Source organism: Arachis stenosperma, chromosome 6 (assembly GCF_014773155.1).
Source record: "Arachis stenosperma cultivar V10309 chromosome 6, arast.V10309.gnm1.PFL2, whole genome shotgun sequence".
NCBI classification, from domain to species: domain Eukaryota; kingdom Viridiplantae; phylum Streptophyta; class Magnoliopsida; order Fabales; family Fabaceae; genus Arachis; species Arachis stenosperma.
The window spans coordinates 41741279-41749203 of record NC_080382.1 but is presented as its reverse complement, the minus strand read 5'-3'; the positions used below and the strand labels follow the sequence as shown (position 1 = coordinate 41749203).

Sequence of the window (7925 nt, the reverse complement as noted above, 5' to 3'; positions counted from 1 at the left end):
CTTGATTTCTTTTTCACTTTTGATTTTCGAAAATTATCAATCAAATTTTCAAAATGCTTTCAAAATCTTTTAAATGAATTTTCGAAAATTCTCTTCCCTCCTTCCCACATCCTTCTATTTATGGAGTACCACTCCTTCTAAATGCACAATTCGAACCTTATCTAATTAAAGTTCGAATTCTTCTTCTCCTTCTTCTTTCTATTTTCTTTATTCCTCTGACATCTCAAGGAATCTCTATACTGTGACATAGAGGATTTCACATTTTTCTTTTTCTCTTCTCTTTCATATGAGCAGGAGCAGAGACAAAGGCATTCTTGTTGAAGCTGACCCTGAACCTGAGAGGACCCTGAAGAGAAAGCTAAGAGAAGCCAAAGCACAACTCTCTTTAGAGGACCTGACCGAATTCTTCAAGGAAGAAGAACACATGGCAGCCGAAAACAACAACAATGCCAACAATGCAAGGAAGGTGCTGGGTGACTTTACTGCACCTACTCCTGATTTCTATGGGAGAAGCATCTCTATCCCTGCCATTGGAGCAAACAACTTTGAGCTTAAGCCTCAATTAGTTTCTCTAATGCAACAGAATTGCAAGTTCCATGGACTTCCAATGGAAGATCCTCATCAGTATTTAGCTGAATTCTTGCAAATCTGTGACACAGTCAAGACTAATGGGGTTAACCCTGAGGTCTATAGACTGATGCTATTCCCTTTTGCTGTAAGAGACAGAGCTAGAATATGGTTGGATTCTCAACCTAAGGAAAGCCTGGACTCTTGGGAAAAGCTAGTCAATGCCTTCTTGGCAAAGTTCTTTCCACCACAAAGATGGAGTAAGCTTAGAGTGGAAGTCCAAACCTTCAGACAGAAGGATGGAGAATCCCTCTATGAAGCTTGGGAAAGATACAAACAATTAATCAGAAGATGTCCCTCAGACATGCTTTCTGAATGGAGCATCATAGGTATTTTCTATGATGGTCTCTCTGAACTATCCAAGATGTCTTTGGATAGCTCTGCTGGAGGATCTCTTCATCTGAAGAAGACGCCTGCAGAAGCTCAAGAATTGATTGAAATGGTTGCAAACAACCAATTCATGTACACTTCTAAAAGAAATCCTGTGAACAATGGGACTAGTCAGAAGAAAGGAGTTCTTGAGATTGACACTCTGAATGCCATATTGGCTCAGAACAAGATATTGACTCAACAAGTCAATTTGATTTCTCAAAGTCTGTTTGGAATGCAAAATGCACCAAGCAGTACTAAGGAAGCTTCATCTGAGGAAGAAGCCTATGATCCTGAGAACCCTTCAATGGAAGAGGTGAATTACCTAGGAGAACCCTATGGAAACACCTACAATTCTTCATGGAGAAATCACCCCAATTTCTCATGGAAGAATCAAGAGAGACCTCAACAAGGTTTCAATAACAATAATGGTGGAAGAAACAGGTTTAGCAATGGCAAGCCTTTTCCATCATCTTCTCAGCAACAGACAGAGAGTTCTAAGCAGAATACTTCTGACTTAGCAACAATGGTCTCTGATCTAATAAAGACCACTCAAAGTTTCATGAATGAAACAAGGTCCTCCATCAGAAATTTGGAAGGACAAGTGGGTCAGCTGAGCAAGAAAGTTACCGAACTCCCTCCTAGCACTCTCCCAAGTAATACAGAAGAAAATCCAAAAGGAGAGTGCAAAGCCATAGACATGGCCGAATATGGAGAGGAAAGAGAGGAGGAGGACGCCACTGAGGAAGACCTCAGTGGGCGGGTACCAATCTCCTCTGAGTTCCTCAATGAGGAACAATGGGAATCTGAGGCTCAAAATGAGACCATAGAGATTCCATTGGACTTACTTCTGCCATTCATGAGCTCTGATGAGTATTCTTCCTCTGAAGAGGATGAGTATGTCACTGAAGAGCAAGTTGCTAAATACCTTGGAGCAATCATGAAGCTAAATGACAAGTTATTTGGAAATGAGACTTGGGAGGATGAACCCCCCTTGCTCACCAAAGAACTGGATGACTTGTCTAGGCAGAAACTGCCTCAAAAGAGGCAGGATCCTGGGAAGTTTTCTATACCTTGTACCATAGGCACCATGACCTTCAAGAAGGCCTGTGTGACTTAGGGTCAAGTGTAAACCTCATGCCCTCTCTGTAATGGAGAAATTAGGGATCTTTGAGGTGCAAGCTGCAAGAATCTCATTAGAGATGGCAGACAATTCAAGAAAACAAGCTCATGGACTTGTAGAGAATGTTTTGGTGAAGATTGAAGACCATTACATCCCTACTGATTTTATAGTCCTAGAGACTGGGAAGTGCATGGATGAATCATCCATTGGCAGACCCTTCCTAGCCACAGCAAAGGCCCTTCCTAGATTGATGTTGATGATTGATGGATAGAGGAGATCATTCAAGTGAATGAAGAATCCTTGGTGTTTAAGGCCCAAAGACATCCCTCTATCATCATGGAGAGGAAGCATGAAGAGCTTCTCTCAAAACAGAGCCAAGTAGAGCCCCCACAGTCAAACTCTAAGTTTGGTGTTGGGAGGCCACAACCAAACTCTAAGTTTGGTGTTGAACCCCCACATTCAAACTCTAAGTTTGGTGTTGGGAGGTTCCAACACGGTTCTGAGTATTTCTGAGGCTCCATGAGAGTCCTCTGTCAAGCTAATGACATTAAAAAAGCGCTTGTTGGGAGGCAACCCAATGTTTTATAGTTAACTATTTTCTTTTGTTATTTTATCTTTTTTTGTAGGTTGATGATCATAAGAAGTCACAAAAACAATGAAAAAAGCAAAAACAGGATGAAAAACAGGAAGAAAAACAGCACACCCTGGAGGAGAAGAAGCTGGCGTTCAAACGCCAGTAATGCTAGCTGTTGGGCATTTAACGCCCAGTCTGGCACCATTCTGGGCGTTTAACGCCAGAAAGGGGCACCAGACTGGCGTTAAACGCCAGTAAAGGGCAACAACCTGGCGTTAAACGCCAGGAATGGGCACCAGCCCGGCGTTTAACGCCAGAAATAGCTCAAAACGTGATTTTGAGCAACATTTGGTGCAGGGATGACTTTTCCTTGACACCACAGGATCTGTGGACCCCACAGGACCCCACCATCAATCTCTCTTCTTCCCCCACTCACCAATCACCTCAATACCTCTTCCCAAAAACCCTTCACCTATCAAATCCCATCTTTCTCTTCACCACTCACATCCATCCTTCATAAATCCCCACCAACCTCACCCTTCAAATTCAAACCACTTTACCTCCCAAACCCACCCTCCATGGCCGAACCATTACCCCCCTCTCTCCTATATATACCCCTCTTCAACCCTTCATTTTCACACAACTAAACACCCCTTCTTTCCCTTCTTGGCTGAAACACCACCTTCCCCTCTTCCTCATTTCTTCTTCTTCTACTCTCTTCTTTCTTCTTTTGCTCGAGGACGAGCAAACATTTTAAGTTTGGTGTGGTAAAAGCGTTGCTTTTTCATAACCATCATGGCATCCAAGGCCGGAGAAACCTCTAAAAAGAGGAAAGGGAAGGCAAAAGCTTCCACCTCCGAGTCATGGGAGATGGATAGATTCCTCTCAAGGGTACATCAAGTCCACTTCTATGAAGTTGTGGCCTTGAAGAAGGTGATCCCCGAAGTCCCCTTTTCACTCAAAAAGGGTGAATATCCGGAGATCCGCCATGAGATCCGAAGAAGAGGTTGGGAAGTACTCACCAACCCCATTCAACAAGTCGGAATCTTGATGGTTCAAGAGTTCTATGCCAATGCATGGATCACAAAGAACCATGACCAAAGTGTGAACCCGAATCCAAAGAATTATCTCACTATGGTTCGAGGGAAATACTTGGATTTTAGTCCGGAGAGTGTGAGGGTGGCGTTCAACTTGCCTATGATGCAAGGAGATGAGCATCCTTACACTAGAAGGGTCAACTTTGATCAAAGGTTGGACCAAGTCCTCACAACCATATGTGAAGAGGGCGCACATTGGAGGCAAGATTCAAGAGGAAAGCCGGTTCAATTGAGAAGGCATGACCTCAAGCCCGTGGCTAGAGGATGGTTAGAGTTCATACAACACTCAATCATTCCCACTAGCAACCGGTCCGAAGTTACCATAGACCGGGCCATCATGATTCATAGCATCATGATTGGAGAAGAAGTAGAAGTTCATGAGGTTATAGCTCAAGAACTCTACAAGGTGGCGGACAAGACCTCCACTTTGGCAAGGTTAGCCTTTCCTCATCTCATCTGTCACCTCTGTTATTCAGTTGGAGTTGACATAGAGGGAGATACCCCCATTGATGAGGACAAGCCCATCACCAAGAAAAGGATGGAGTACACAAGAGACCCCTCTCACCATGAGATCCCTGAGATTCCGCAAGGGATGCACTTTCCTCCACAAAATTATTGGGAGCAAGTAAACACCTCCCTAGGAGAATTGAGTTCCAACATGGGACAACTAAGGGTGGAGCATCAAGAACACTCCATTCTCCTCCATAAAATTAGAGAAGACCAAAGAATCATGAGGGAGGAGCAACAAAGACAAGGAAGAGACATTGAGGAGCTCAAGCACTCCATAGGATCTTCAAGAGCAAGAAAGAGCCGCCATCACTAAGGTGGACCCGTTCCTTGATTTCCTTGTTCTTTATTCTTCTGTTTTTCGATTTTTATGCTTATGGTTATCCATGTTTGTGTCTTGTGATCATTAGTGTCTTAGTGTCTATGCCTTAAAGTTATGAATGTCCTATGAATCCATCACCTTTCTTGAATAAAAACGTGCTTAATTGAAAAGGAAAGAATTGCATGAATTCTGAATTTTATAATAGTTTAATTATTTTGATGTGGTGGCAACACTTTTGTTCTTTGAATGTATGCTTGAACAGTGCATATGTCTTTTGAACTTGTGGTTCATGAATGTTGGCTCTTGAAAGAATGATGAAAAAGGAGACATGTTACTGAGGATCTGAAAAATCATTAAAAATGATTCTTGAAGCAAGAAAAAGCAGAAAAAAAAAAGAGAAAAAGCAAACGAAAAAAAAAAAAGAAAAAGAGAAGAAAAACCGAAAAAAAAAGAGAAAGAAAAAGAAAGAATAAGAGTTGTGATCCAAGGCAAATAAGAGTGTGCTTAAGAACCCTGGACACCTCTAATTGGGGACTTTAGCAAAGCTGAGTCACAATCTGAAAAGGTTCACCCAATTATGTGTCTGTGGCATGTATGTATCCGGTGGTAATACTGGAAGACAGAGTGCTTTGGGCCACAGCCAAGACTCAATAAGTAGCTGTGTTCAAGAATCATCATACTTAACTAGGAGAATCAATAACACTATCTGGATTCTAAGTTCCTAAAGAAGCCAATCATTCTGAATTACAAGGGATAGAGTGAGATGCCAAAACTATTCAGAGGCAAAAAGATAAAAGCCCCGCTCATCTAATTAATACTGATCTTCATAGATGTTTTTGGAGTTCATTGCATATTCTCTTCTTTTTATCTTATTTGATCTTTAGTTGCTTGGGGACAAGCAACAATTTAAGTTTGGTGTTGTGATGAGCGGATAATTTGTATGCTTTTTGGCATTGTTTTTAGTATATTTTTAGTATGATCTAGTTAGTTTTTAGTATATTTTTATTAGTTTTTAGTTAAAATTCACTTTTCTGGACTTTACTATGAGTTTGTGTGTTTTTCTGTGATTTCAGGTATTTTCTGGCTGAAATTGAGGGACCTGAGCAAAAATCTGATCCAGAGACTCAAAAGGATTGCAGATGCTGTTGGATTCTGACCTCCCTGCACTCGAAGTGGATTTTGTAGAGCTACAGAAGCCCAATTGGCACGCTCTCAACGGCGTTGGAAAGTAGACATCCTGGGCTTTCCAGCAATATATAATAGTCCATACTTTGCCCAAGATTTGATGGCCCAAACCGGCGTTCAAAGTCACCTCAAGAAATTCCAGCGTTAAACGCCGGAACTGGCACCTAATTGGGAGTTAAACGCCCAAACTGGCACTAAAGCTGGCGTTTAACTCCAAGGAGAGTCTCTACACAAAAATGCTTCATTGCTCAGCCCAAGCACACACCAAGTGGGCCCGGAAGTGGATTTTTATGTCATTTACTCATCTTTGTACACCTTAGGCTACTAGTTATCTATAAGTAGGACCTTTTACTATTGTATTAAGAGACTTTGGTAGCTATCTTCGTTTTATGCTATCTTAGATCATTGGGAGGCTGGCCATTCGGCCATGCCTAGACCTTATTCTTATGTATTTTCAACGGTGGAGTTTCTACACACCATAGATTAAGGTGTGGAGCTCTGCTGTACCTCGAGTATTAATGCAAGTACTATTGTTCTTCTATTCAATTCCGCTTGTTCTTTGTCCAAGATATCACTTGTTCTTCAACTTGATGAAGGTGATGATTGACGCCCATCATCCTTCTCACCCATGAACAAGGTGACTGACAACCATTCTTGTTCTACAAGCATCTGAGGCTTAGTGAATATCTCTTGGATTCCTGATTGCACGATGCATGGTTGATCGCCTGACAACCGAGTGCTCGCCTGACAAACGAGCCAGCCATTCCGTGAGATCAGAGTCTTCGTGGTATAGGCAAGAACTGATGGCGGCATTCAAGAGAATCCGGAAGGTCTAACCTTGTCTGTGGTATTCTGAGTAGGATTCAATGATTGAATGACTGTGACGTGCTTCAAACTCTAACCTGCTGGGCGTTAGTGACAGACGCAAAAGAGGGATTCTATTCCAGTAGGAGCGGGAACCGAACCGGTGATTGGCCGTACTGTGACAGAGTGCGTGAGCATTAGCTTTCACTGCGAGGATGGGAGGTAGCCACTGACAACGGTGAAACCCTACACGAGCTTGCCATGGAAAGGAGTAAGAAGGATTGGATGAAGGCAGTAGGAAAGCAGAGAGACGGAAGGGAAGGCATCTTCATACGCTTGTCTGAAGCTCTTACACCAATGATATACATAAGTATCTCTATCTTTATCTTTGTGTTATTTTCGTTCATCACCATCATACATTTGAGTTTGCCTGACTAAGATTTACAAGATGACCATAGCTTGCTTCAATGCTAACAATCTCCGTGGGATCGACCCTTACTCACGTAAGGTATTACTTGGACGACCCAGTGCACTTGCTGGTTAGTTGTGCGAAGTTGTGTAATGCCATGGAATTGAACCACCAAGCCTTTTGGAGTTCATGACCAGGGATTATGAGAGTTGTGAAAAGTATTGTTCACAATTTCGCGCACCAAGTTTTTGGCGCCGTTGCCGGGGATTGTTCTTGTGTATGGACAACTGACGGTTCATCTTGTTGCTTAGATTAGGTATTTATTTTTTTCGAAATTCTTGAAGATGAATTCTAGAGTTTCATGATGATTTGTTGAAATCTGGCTGGCTGAGAAGCCATGTCTAATCTGATTGGACCGAGGTTTCAACTTATCACCACAAGAGCTTGTTGATTTTCATCAATTTTGCTTTTGGAGCAGTGATCTGCTAAGGCTTGGCTGACCTTTGGTCATGTCTAGTGTTTTGGACCGAAGCTTTCTTTGAAAGCTTGGCTGGCTGTGAAGCCATGTCTAATTCCTGGACCGGAGTCTTAGACTAGCATTGCACTGATTCCTGGAATTCTCATTAAGAATTTTGATATCTTTTCCCACTTAATTTTCGAAAAACACAAAAAAATTATAAAAAAAATTCATAAAATCCAAAAATATTTGATGTTTCTTGCTTAAGTCTAGTGTCTCATCTTAAGTTGGTGTCAATAGCATGCATTCATTCATGTGTCTTAAGGATCTTCAAGTAATTCTTGATGATTTCGTGTTCTAATCTTTGAATTCAATTGACTTGAGTGTTTTGTGTGTCTCATATGCATTCTCATTAGTGTCAGTAGTATACAACTGCTAAGTTTGGTGTCTT

General features: G+C 41.9%; 1 non-coding gene across 1 annotated transcript; it reads right to left on the bottom strand.

Moving 5' to 3' along the window:
- Positions 1-829: 829 nt before the first annotated feature.
- Positions 830-937, bottom strand: LOC130938376 (small nucleolar RNA R71). The gene has a single exon (XR_009069544.1). It is a non-coding gene; the product is annotated as a small nucleolar RNA R71 (small nucleolar RNA).
- Between the last annotated feature and the right edge of the window lie 6988 nt (positions 938-7925).